Source organism: Pleurodeles waltl, chromosome 2_2 (genome assembly GCF_031143425.1).
Source record: "Pleurodeles waltl isolate 20211129_DDA chromosome 2_2, aPleWal1.hap1.20221129, whole genome shotgun sequence".
NCBI classification, from domain to species: domain Eukaryota; kingdom Metazoa; phylum Chordata; class Amphibia; order Caudata; family Salamandridae; genus Pleurodeles; species Pleurodeles waltl.
In genome coordinates, this window is record NC_090439.1 from 1,030,314,264 (window position 1) to 1,030,326,631 (window position 12,368).

Consider the following 12,368-nt stretch of genomic DNA (forward strand, 5'->3'; position numbering starts at 1 on the left):
ATGGGTTGAAGTTCAAGCCCCTCACAGTGAGCAACTAGCATGGTCCACTTCACAGGCTTTCTTGATTTGCAGCTGATCATGGCTCCTTGATTCTTTTTTAAGGACTGTGTAGAATCCTGTGATTCTGTTCCGCGCGCCGTGCGATGGTGTGTCCCATCGTGTGGGCGCATGGAACAGAATCAGGACAGAGGAAATACGGAGCGCAGAGGAGGCATCGGCGGTTGCGGTGTCTCCCTCTCGGTCAAGACAAGAAATAAACTATTCAACTTTTCAACTCACTGCCTCGGCCCAGATTATTTCACTGGCGACGAAGGTGTAGTGCAGTGCAGACTGGGAGGAGAGATAGCGGCGAGACAACAGTGATTGATTTCTTGAAGGCAGTGTCCCGGAAGGGTAATTTTCAATGACGTGATTCTGAGGAGAGGCTGGTTGACTTCGTGTGGGGGCTCCATATGGAAATTAACTCCGTCTCAAAGCAAGGCAGAAACAAGGATTATCGAGTTACAGAGTTGCTCAGCAACAATGGGAAGCATTTCCTGACATTTTTTCAACAGCAAGAATTGTCCGGCTGTAGTTGCCTAGCAACCATTAGTAGCTGTCTTTGAAGGTTTGAGAGCCCAGGTTGTTGCTAAGCAACTGGAGACAATATCGATTTGACTGATTTTCAACCCAACACATTGTATATCCTGGCAACAATTTAATTTTTCAAGGAGTTGGAACTGGACTTTTGGTATTGAAGCAACTGGAAATGCTATTTTGGAGTACTAAGGTTTGGAAATGTTTTTTTATACATAGTTAAAGTCTGAGCCAGAAGCAAATATTGGGACTCTATTGTTGTGTTAAATAAAAAATAAAAAAAATAAAAAAATTGAAGGATTTACTGAAGCAAGTTTTTTTTTTTAACACCCCTGGGGAACCCATCAGAGCCTGGGAGGACTGGAAAGATGGTTTCGAAGCGTATGTCCTGGCTGTGGGTGGAGATATATTCACGGCATCCAGAAAATTGGCCATGTTGAAGCACTGTTTGGGTGCAGAAGGAAGGCGTATTTTGAAACATTATGAGGATGGAGACCAGGATGAGGATGAATACGAAGTTGCCATGGAACAGTTGAATTCCAATTTTGGGAAGAAGAAAAATGTTGTTGTGGAGCGTTTTACATTTTTAAAAAGGATCCAATTGCCAGGAGAGTCTGTTGAAAGTTATGTGGCAAGTTTGAGGATTTTGGCAGCTACTTGCAATTACGTGCATTTTCAGGATGAAGTGCTAAGAGACCAACTAGTTTTGAAAGTTAATGATAAAATAAATTCAAGAAAAATTGTTGAATACAGAAGATTTGACATTACAAAAAGCCATAGACTTCATTAAATGAGTTGAGATAATGAATGATAGCTTAAAGGAACTATCTACTGCGCCAGGAGCTGTGAATGCAGTCAATGCAGAAGATTCTAAATTCAAAAGGAGAGATCAATTTGGAACTTCTGCGAAGATGGATGGAAGAAAGGATATTATTTGTTACAAATGTGGCTTCAAGGGGCACATAGCGACTGATGCTTGCTGTCCTGCGGCTGGGCAAGTGTGCCGGAAGTGCAAATCCAAGGGACATTTTGCAAGAGTATGCAAAGGGAAGCAGATTTACGCAAGGAGGGGTAGAGTAGCAATCAATTCAGTGGGAAGTGATAGTGAGGACATTGACACCCAACAATTTATTTTGCATGTGGTGGATGTTGGGAGTGTGAGTTCCAGTGGTCCGCACTGCGTAATTAAAATTGAAGGGGTAGCTATACTTGTGATGGATGACTCTGGGGCAATATATACTTTGATTGGGAAAGAAAACATATCTAGTTTTCCGGCGCATGAGATTAAACCACCCGATGTACGTTTGTTAGCTTATGGTAACAAACCCATTGAGCTTGTGGGGTATATGGACGCTTCACTAGAGTTCCAAGGGACAGTTGTCAACTCTAAAGTATATTTTGTGGAGGAGGGTACCAATTTATTAGGTTGGCCGCAACAAAAAGACCTCAACATCATTCTTGATCCCAATCACCCTGATCAGGTATTGGGGTCGAAGTCTAGTGTGCACATGGTGCAAAGAACTAACTTTGTTGAGGAATTCCCTCAGGTGTTTAGTAATAAGTTAGGAAAGTTGAAGGGGTTTATGCATAAAATCGTTTTGAAGCTGGATGCTGTACCTAAGGCGCATAAACCGCGTCCCGTTCCCATTGTGATGAAGGAACAATTACGACAGGAATTATCCAAGTTGTCCAAGCAAGGTGTGATTGAACAAATCGAGGCGTCTGAGTGGTGGTTGCTAAGAAGGCCAATGGTGACATGCGTTTGTGTGTGGATTTGCGTGATCTGAATGCTGCTATATGGGTGGATAGACATCCTCTGCCCAATATTGGTGAAATGTTATCCACAGTGAAGGGGGCAAGTGTATTTTCTACTTTGGACATATCATCTGCGTATCATGAGATTGAGTTACATCCTGAGTCTCGAGCATTAACCTCTTTTATTACTCCAGAGGGGGCATACAGATTTAGGCGCATGCCTTTCGGCTTGGCGTCAGCGTCGTCAGTATTTCAACGGGCAATGCACCATTTGCTTAAAGATATCTCAGGTGTTACATATTTTCAAGATGATATCTTGGTGTTTGGTGGTGACCAGGAAGAACATGATGGAGCTATGAGAAAGGTGTTGAGTGTTTTAAGGGAGACTGGGCTGACGATCAAGTTGGAGAAATGCAGATTGAGTGTGCTGGAGGTGGAGTATTTGGGTCATTTCATTAACAAAGATGGGATTTCGCCTAAACTTAATTTAGTGGAGGCAACATAAAGGGCGCCTTCTCCAGCCAACAAAGATCAGTTAAGGTCATTTTTAGGCCTAGCGGAATACTACTCAAAGTTTATTCACAAGTTTGCCGACAAGACTGTACATATGAGAAAGTTGTTATGCGTGAGAGAGCAATTTGTATGGAGCAAGGATTGTGAGAGGGAATTTTGTTTTTGAAGAAACAAATTGCCTCAGCTCCAGTTCTTAAGCCATTTAACACCAAGGATGAGGTCATTATCAATACAGATGCCAGTTCTGTGGGGCCGGGAGCGGTATTAATGCAAAGAAGAGGGGGAAAAGAAGTGACAATTGCATATGCTTCCAGACCGTTGAGTTCATCAAAAATGAACTACTCCACCATCGAAAAGGAGGCATTGGCATGTTGGTGGGGTGTTGACCATTTCCGCAAGTATGTCTGGGGTTTAAAATTTGTGATTCGTACTGATCATCGTCCATTAGTAGAAGTATTTTCGACTAAGGGGGCGGGTAGGGCCACACCTAGAATAGCTCGTTGGGTGGGCAGAATGTTGGAGTACAATTATGATTTGGTGTATTTTCCTGGAAAAAAAATGTGTTGGCTGATTGTCTGTCTAGGCTTCCTGTGCGTTCAGTTCTGGGTGGAAAGGGTGAACTTGAACTTGATGAACTCATAGCCTCTGTAGGTGTGGATGTAGGATGTGTGACAGGAGGCAGAATCTCACATGAAGAATGGGTGTCTGTGGTTCAAAATGATGTCATGTTGCAAGAAGTGATAGGTTATTGCCGACAAGGGTGGCCAAATAGAGGTGGTGCTTCTTGCGATGCAGAGTATTTCCGTCAAGTTGGTGTAGAGTTGTATATGATGAATGGAGTGGTGTTCAGGGGCGAGTTGTTGGTGGTTCCTTCTGTCTCGCGGGAACGAGTATTGAAATTGGCTCATGAGGGCCATCTCGGAATGAGTGCAACAAAAAGGCGGGTCAGATCGGAGTACTGGTGGCCAGGCCTGGATAGGGATGTGGAACATCATGTGAGGGAGTGTGTGTTGTGTGCATGGAGCGACAAGTCTCAAAAGGTTGTTAAAAGTGATCTTGTTGTGTCTGACAAATCGGATGGGCTGTGGAAAAAAATAGCCATTGATATTATGGGTCTGTTTAATATTTTGGGAGGTGTGCCGAAATATGCTTTGGTGGTCGTGGTCTATTTTTCCAGGTGGCCAGTCGTGAAAATGGTAGAAAACATAAATACTGGGTGTGTTGTGGAGTTCTTGACGGACTCATTTGATTCAGAAGGAATCCCTGAGACGATAGTTTCTGACAATGATGTGCAATTTGTATCAAGTGTTATGAAAGAGTTTTTATGCAAATTTGACATAGAGCACATCAGAGCATCTGTTTATTATCCACAGAGTAATGGTTTGGTGGAGAGGTGGAACAGGACGCTAAAAGAAGGGTTGCAATTAGTGATCTATAATGGTGTAAATTGGCGGAAGGCAGTGAAGGACCTAGTTTGGGCATATCGCACTACTCCCCATGGTGTGACGGGAAAGTCACCTTTCGAGGTCATGAGAGGTAGAAAACCGAGGGCATTGTTGTCAAAAGGTGTGGAAAATAAGAAGTTTAATATGAGTGAAATACCATGTGATTACAAAGTTGGTGATTGGGTGCGAGTAGTGAAGGGCGCATGGACAGCTAAAGGGGAGTCTACATTTTCAGAGCATTTGGAGGTGAGAAAAGTGTACAAGTATGCCGTGTTGCTGAGTGATGGAAATGTATGGAATCGTGGGAAGGTTATAAAGGTGCCTGTATGGTTTAGTCAGGAGAAATTGTTGAACAAGGGAAACAAATCAGGAAACAATGTAAGTGATGATACCAGTACGAGTGAACCCCCAGTGAATGAATCTCCATTGAATAAGAGTGAGCATGAAGGTGTGAAGGTGAGGAACAAGTCGGTGTTGAGAAGGTCTAAGAGATTTGATGACTATGTCGAATAGTAACGTTGGCAAGGTGCTTTTGCTTAGTATAAACTTTGTTGTATTATCAATATTTTATTCAGCACAATTAGTATGTATACTGTATAAGTATTACATTTATGTATCATATAGCTATTCATGTTGTGTTAAAGTTTTCATGTATTATTATGTGGTTGTTATTTTATTTGAGGGAAGGGGGGTGTGTAGAATTCTGTGATTCTGTTCCGCGCGCCGTGCGATGGTGTGTCCCAGCGTGTGGGCGCGTGGAACAGAATCAGGACAGAGGAAATACGGAGCGTGGAGGAGGCAGCGACGGTTGCGGTGTCTCCCTCCCGGTCAAGACAAGAAATAAACTATTCAACTTTTCAACTCACTGCCTCGGCCCAGATTATTTAACACTGTCTAAAAAAAAAAATATTTTTTTTTAAGTTACTGACTCGGATTATCTAAGTAAGGCACATATAACAGCAGCAACCTAAAATTAATTGTCGAAGCAGGCCGTTTTAATAGCTATACATTCTTCTTGCTGTGCATTTCGCATATTCTCATGGTAAAACGTGTCTCAGTTCAGCCTTTTCTATGCCTTACACATCTATAAAAGTTTATGTGCACGTTGTAACCTTTGTGCTGCACTCTCTTTCTGGCTTTGAGGTCGCCTGGCTTTATATGGCGACTTCACGCGCAAAAATATTTGTTTTATCTCTCATGGCCTTTGTTCAAATTGAAACCTGGAAACCAAATGCCAGACAATTGTCTAACTTCCAGCTAAACCCAGCGGTTAATTTGTAAAAACAAATAAACACGGGAAACTGATTTATAAAAACTGTGTGCCTATAGTTATGAAAATTTTTTGCACTAAAAGGAAAACACTGCACTTTAAAAAAAATGTTTTTCTTTGGTTGACTCCGCTAGGCCTGACCTAGACCACAGCCGTGATGTGTGTTTTAATGTCTCCTCCCATTGCACTTAGAAAATGTTCACTGTATAATGTTGTGTATTGACATGCTGCAGTTCTCAAAAAACTCCAGAAGAAGCCTTTTGCCACATTCAGGGCTCTTCCTCCCTGTCCTACTATAGGCCTATTCATAATGTGAGACTGCCATTGTTCAGAGTACAACTAGATTTATAGTGACATCCCATGATATTGGCGCAATGGGGATTATTTAGTTCATCTTTTACTGGGATGTTGTTGGGATGGTGCTGGATGATGCTGTATTACATTTCATATTCTCATTTGTCAGTTTGTCTACATGAGGCAATCACCTTATGCTGATAATGTGATTTTCGCTGTGTATTTTGTTATATAACGAGCCTAATCAGGAAGTGAGCCACCTGTAGTTTGCCCCAATTTTAGAGAATGGATCCATGCTAGTCTGACTCATTATTAGGATTTACAAATATTTTGCTCAGATTTGACTTCATGTCATTCTCTTTGCTGCATCTGATTGAGCCTCATGCTAATTCCCTATACTGATTTATCATGCCTTTTGATCAACTTTATATTAGTTTACCTTCTGTACCTTTAGTTATTTAATAAACCTGATTTCAAACTTTCAGAAGACCCAAGTCTTTCATGTTGATTTATTTTGCTGTTAATTTGCTATCTGTTGGAACACATTGACTCATACCTTCTTGAGGATAACACTGTCTCCTATCCTGCGTGTGTGCTTTATCTTAGATTATCTGATAAAATGGCATCAACAGGCCCAAAGTTTCTCTTGGGGTCCAGCTCTCATTTATACCGAATACTGAAGCTGTATAGCCTTGTTCCACCTAATGTCTTCTTTGCCACCATCGTATATTTCCTATCTCTTTCTCTCACTGTTTCTTTCTTCGTTTGTCACTATTTTTCAATCGCTCCCTTCCTTATTCTTCCTCTCTTTTCTGCCTTTCTCAGTTTTTTGCTCTGGCTCAAGTCAGTCAAAGTCTGCTAACGAATAATAAGGCCCAATAGTGCAGCAGGTGTAGTGGCACCAGGTCCAGAGTATGAAGGACTTACTGCATTTCAATAACAGCTGTATTTTTCTACCAAGTCAGTGGCTGTGGGACATTTTCCTTGTTTTCACTAGGGTCAGTGGGGCCCTTGCTGCTCCAATGGCCCACACGATGGCCATCTTCGCTTTTATGTGCTTTCTTGCTTACAATTGTAATATAAATATTAATCGGTGGTTATCAGTCAAATCATATTATTTCTCAATTACGTTACATGTATGCTGTAAATGTCTATCGGTAAATCTTGTGCCTTGTACAGTTTGTTTTTTGAAGGACACCATTCTTACCATTGATCATACAATGTTTTCCATGTGTGCTGATTTGCGCTGGTTTAATGCCAAATCGGAGGTGGGAATATGCAAGGCTGCAATGTTTTTCTAGCACAAACTTTCCTCAGTTATTGTGATTAGTACATTTACTGCTCAGAGTTGACAAGGTTTTCAGCATGTGTGTTTATACAATAGTTCAAGAACCCAATTTCCTGGAACTGAAGAAAAAACAACGCACACGTCACCCATGCAGAGATAGGAGAGGTAGGCTTGAGTATTTGCAATGACTGCAGTCTGAGGAAACACACACATTAACACAAGCATGTAAAGAAATATGTACAAATGACACAACTAAAAACAAACAGGCACACATAGAGATTTTGCAGCCTACAATTACCAGCCATGAAAACTTTTGCAGGTAGCAAAAGAAAAGCGATGAAAATTAAACATACAAATCATTTTAATCTTACTTTTTTTAATTAAGACTGAGGAACGTTTGGAAATTGAGCCAAAGCAATTTTTGCCAACAAATGTTAGATCTTTCAAGAGCTGGACATGTATGCAATATGCACTCCACATTGTGTTATAACAATACATATCTCATAGTGAATGTACGAATGAATGAATGAATTTATGCCAAATGAGTTTTGAAGGGGTTGCAAATTAGCCGCCCTGTGCTTTTAGATCACTGTAGCTCACTAGAGTGTACTAAATATATATGCACTGAAAAAAACAAAGGTTAAAGTGACATTATGGTTAACTGTTCAACTAACACAAAACCAACATTTACAAAATAAAAATAAAACACCAAAATTAACCAGTAACTGTTTACTGAGCTAACTATAACTTACACCCCACCATGCACTGCTTATTACCTCACGAAATACATCACTCATGACATGTTAAATGACATCATTAATGATATCACTGATGACATCTTAAATTTTATAATTCATGACATAAATAGTGCATTGAACCCTGAGAGATAAGGTCCCCGGAGCCATAATAGGCATGGGGGAGGCAAGTAGCCCTCCCTTCCCTTCAAAATGGATATAACACAGGGAGTAGGGTCCCCAGGGCCTGATGAGACTCGGCAAGGAGGGGCTCATGGCCCCTCTCCCCTTTAGAAAGAAGCAGCACTGGGGTATGCAGTCCCCGGGGCCTAACAAGATTTGGGGAGGGGCCACATGGCCCCCTCCTCTTTAAAAAAAAAAAAGACCAGGTGGATGGGGTCTCCAGGGCCTAATATGGCTCAGGGAGGAGGCCACCTGACACACCTTCCCTTTAAAAAAAATGGCATTTGGGGATAGGGCCCCCAGGGCAAAAAGAGGCTCAGGGAGGAGGGCCACATGGCCCCCTCCCCTTTAAAAAAAGAATTTGGCCATAGGGCAAGAGGTCCCTCATGAGGCTCAGGGAAGGGGGCCACATGGCACCCTCTCCTTTAAAATACATACGGCAGTGAGGGATTATGCCCCCATAGCTTAATGTGGCTCAAGAAGGGGGCCACATGTCCCTATTGTGTAGCCATTTTAGCTATAATTTTATACATGTTATTTTAGCATACTAGGCCTGTCGCTGTGCACTTTAACCTAGATATATTTTATTCGGCTTCCTTTTATTATTTTAACATTAGCCACATTTGCGGTCTTGTTTTATTTTTTCTATCTAGCTGTTCTTTGCCTAGGTCAGCACTATGTTCTTAAACAAGACATCTCTTTCACTCTGCTTTTCTCAAGGCTGCAGTAAGATAGGTTGCTGGCAAAAGTGGTACGCTTTGTCTCCAATGTTCACAGAAATATACACACTCTTTCATAGGATCCTTTCTTGGAACATCAGTAGTTATTATAAAACCACTACTTTGACACATGTACGTTAAAGGAAGATTCCAGTCAGATGACCACGGCTGTATGCTGATTGCTGATCGCTTCACTACAGCTGCTTATGTAGACTACAGGCCTCTTGCTCAGGTATGAGGGATGATGTCTTCCCACGGGGAACCTGAAGAGCAGAATTAGAGTTTAACATGCTATGCTCTAACATAGCTTAGGTAGGAACTATCCCTAAAGACCTTAGTGACAATATGGTAGCGGGAAAAAGGGAATCTCAGGCATCAGGTTACTAGCTAAGATGGGCAAAAAGTCAGTAAAAAGGAAAGCATGTTAGAAGCTTGGCCAAGGGTCTTCTTCCTTGGGTTAGGGAGAAATCTCTAGGTCTCAGCAAGGCTCAAACTTTCAAAGTTCAAGTTTATTGACAGATCAAATATTTTTGCATCATCATACAGCAAATAAAACAATTCACCATACAATTCAATAATTACATACATTAGTTAAAAAACCTTAAATAATAAAAAGATCTCAGCAAGGCATCTCAAAGGGGCAAGAGCAGAGAGGGCATCTGCTCAAAGTCCTGCTGGTCATTGGTATATTATAATTCATACAGCAAAATGATTTGTCAGTTTGTCAGTCCACCTGACGTTGAAGAGGCAACATCCAAAATAAATTAATCATGTTACTCTAACTTGAAACATCCACACGGTTACCCAGGTTTGCCAGGAGAACGTTGTCCATCTGTACTCTTCCATGCAGAATTGAAATGAATGTTTAAAATGACAGTCCACAGTCCAGGATGTTCTATCCTCAAGGACACTTTCCCACACTCTCTATGTGTAGAACAATAGACATCTATTACCAAGCTTGCCCTCTCAGGGGAACGAAGTATGAAAGAAAGGTACACATTAGCAATATGACTTGACATTTTCTGCGCAGTCACAAATACAGAGCCTAGCAGGCCTCACTTAGGCTAATGCATGTGAATTAAAACAATACATTAATCATTCAAATATTACACATTTTAATGTGGAAACTATAAACTCAGTATTAATAAATCTTCATTAGCAATCATGTTACAGAAACTTTAAAACAAAATGACTTTGTCAATAGATTTCCATTAGTGTGGCACAGAACTGCTTTTCTCTAATTTTGTATCTGAATTTAAAACACTTATCATTAGAAATTCAATATTGTTGTAATGCAGACTGTTAGTTTAGACTCTAAAATATAACAAAATGTCAAATTAATTCTTCAAATGTAATTTGGTCTTGATAGCTCCTAAGTGATTAGTCTAGTATGAATGCACACTAACATGGCTCTCAGTGCATCATTTTACAGTCAAACTATTAGTACTTTTATTAACATAATGCATAAACTGTCACATTTAGATGATCACTGTGACATGAGGGACGGTACTAAGATTTCTACTACATCAGTGGTAATAAACAAACCATGCAGGACAGGCTGTGGCAATATAACAGACCATTGAGGGCATAAGGAAGAGGCAATGGCAGTACAACCATTTATGCAAACATACCAGATTCTGGCAGGAGACTCCTAATGTTTTAAGCCCAAAAGGGCTTTATTTTATCTGTCCCATGCCTAAAATCTCCTCTTTTTCAATGTAAGTCTATGGGGAAAATCAATTACCCAGGTTATTTCTTTTCAAAATCTCCCTCTTACCAAGTTCAAAATGTTGAGAAGTATAGTATATTGGATCATGGAGGACAGGAGGAATGGGGTAGAGAAATGCACTTGGATAACAGAGGGCAGGAGGGAGATGGGCAGGGGCATCAGACAGACCATACAGGGCAGGTGGCAGGGGTTGCAGCAGCACAATACACCACACAAGGCAAGCAAGACAGCAATGGAGCACAACGGACCATAGAAAGCAATAGGGAGGGGACAGGGCCATGCACATGGGCAGAGGGAAAAGAGGCAAGGGCAGCAAACTCACCATATCAGACAGACAAGAGGGACAGTTGCAGCATAACGGACCATGAAGGGCAGGAGGGAGGAGGACTAGACAACGGGGCAGGAGCAGCAAGCTGACCATGCAGGGCAGGTGGGATGGTCACTGGAAGCACAACACACAACGGAGGGCAACAATGAGACTACTGTATACTGGCATACACACAGACAACGAGGGAAGGTAGGAGGGGGTCAAGGGCAGCAAGCTGACCCCACAGGGAAGGTGGGAGAGGCTGTGGCAGCACACAAGATCTGCATTGGCCAACAAGAGGGTTAGTGGCAGCAAAATAGCCATTCTGGGCAAGAGGGAGCGGTCTAGGGGCGTGCACAAAGGACCATGGAGGAGAAGGGAGGGGTAGGGCCTGGATACAGAGAGAGAAGGGGAAGGGACATCACAGCAGACCACACAGGGCAGGCAGGAGTAGCAGTTGCAGCACAACAGAGCACAGAAGGCAGAAGGAAGTGGCAGCAAAATGGACCATTGAGGATAAGCTGGAGGGGAATAGGGGCATGGAACTCGATAGGCAGAGTGGAGGTGGCACGGACAGGCAGCAGCCATCTGACCATGCTAGGCAGGTGGGAGGGGCAGTGGCAGCTCAACAGAACAATAAAAGTAGGTAGGGAGGGGCAGTGGCAGGTCGATGGAACATTGTAGGCAAAAAAGGAGAGAGCAGGGGCATGCACACAGACATCGGAGGGCAGGTAGAAGGAGGGTAAAGCAGCAAGCTAAGCATATAGGATAAGCTGAAGGGCAATGATGGGGCATAGCATTGGGCAACCTTGGACAGGAGGAGTAGGCAGGGATTTCAGGGAAATGGAGGGCAGTGGCAGTACATCAGACCTTGCAGGGCAGGAAGTGGGGGCTGGTGCATGGACTTGGACAACAGAAGGTAGAAAGTAGGTGGATGAGGCAACAAGCTAACTTTCAAGGGCAGTGTCGGAACAATGGCTGTAATGAGGGAGAGGGACATGGATTTGGACAATGGATGGCAAGGAGGAGGAAGGGAGCAGGAAGCTTAGGTGGGGACAGTACATTGCCAGGCCAGGCCCTGCATCTATCCAATCCCGCCTCCCCAATATGCATGGTGATAGGCATCTTGCTTAACGTTAAAAAACCCTAGACATTTACTGAAAAAACAAAGATTACAGGCACAATATAGTTAGGAAATAGCATTTAAAAAACCTTAGAAATTCACTAAAAAACTAAACAATTATAGGGACGTTATAGTCAGGTTTAGATTTTATACGCGTACAACCATAGAAATTCAGCTATTATAGTTAGTTATTTCAAGTAACTATAGCGTGTGCCCTAAGGTAACTATGACTCTCGCCATGCACTGCTAAGTACCCCAGATATTACATCACTCATGACATCTTATATGACATCATTGATAATATCACTGTAGCATTTGCAGTAAAATTATTGATGAGAAAACTGATCATGGCGTGGGCGCGAGATATAGCTACCTCTGGGCAGGACCATGTTAGGACCATGTGAAATGATGGGAGGTATGCCTTCTTTATGT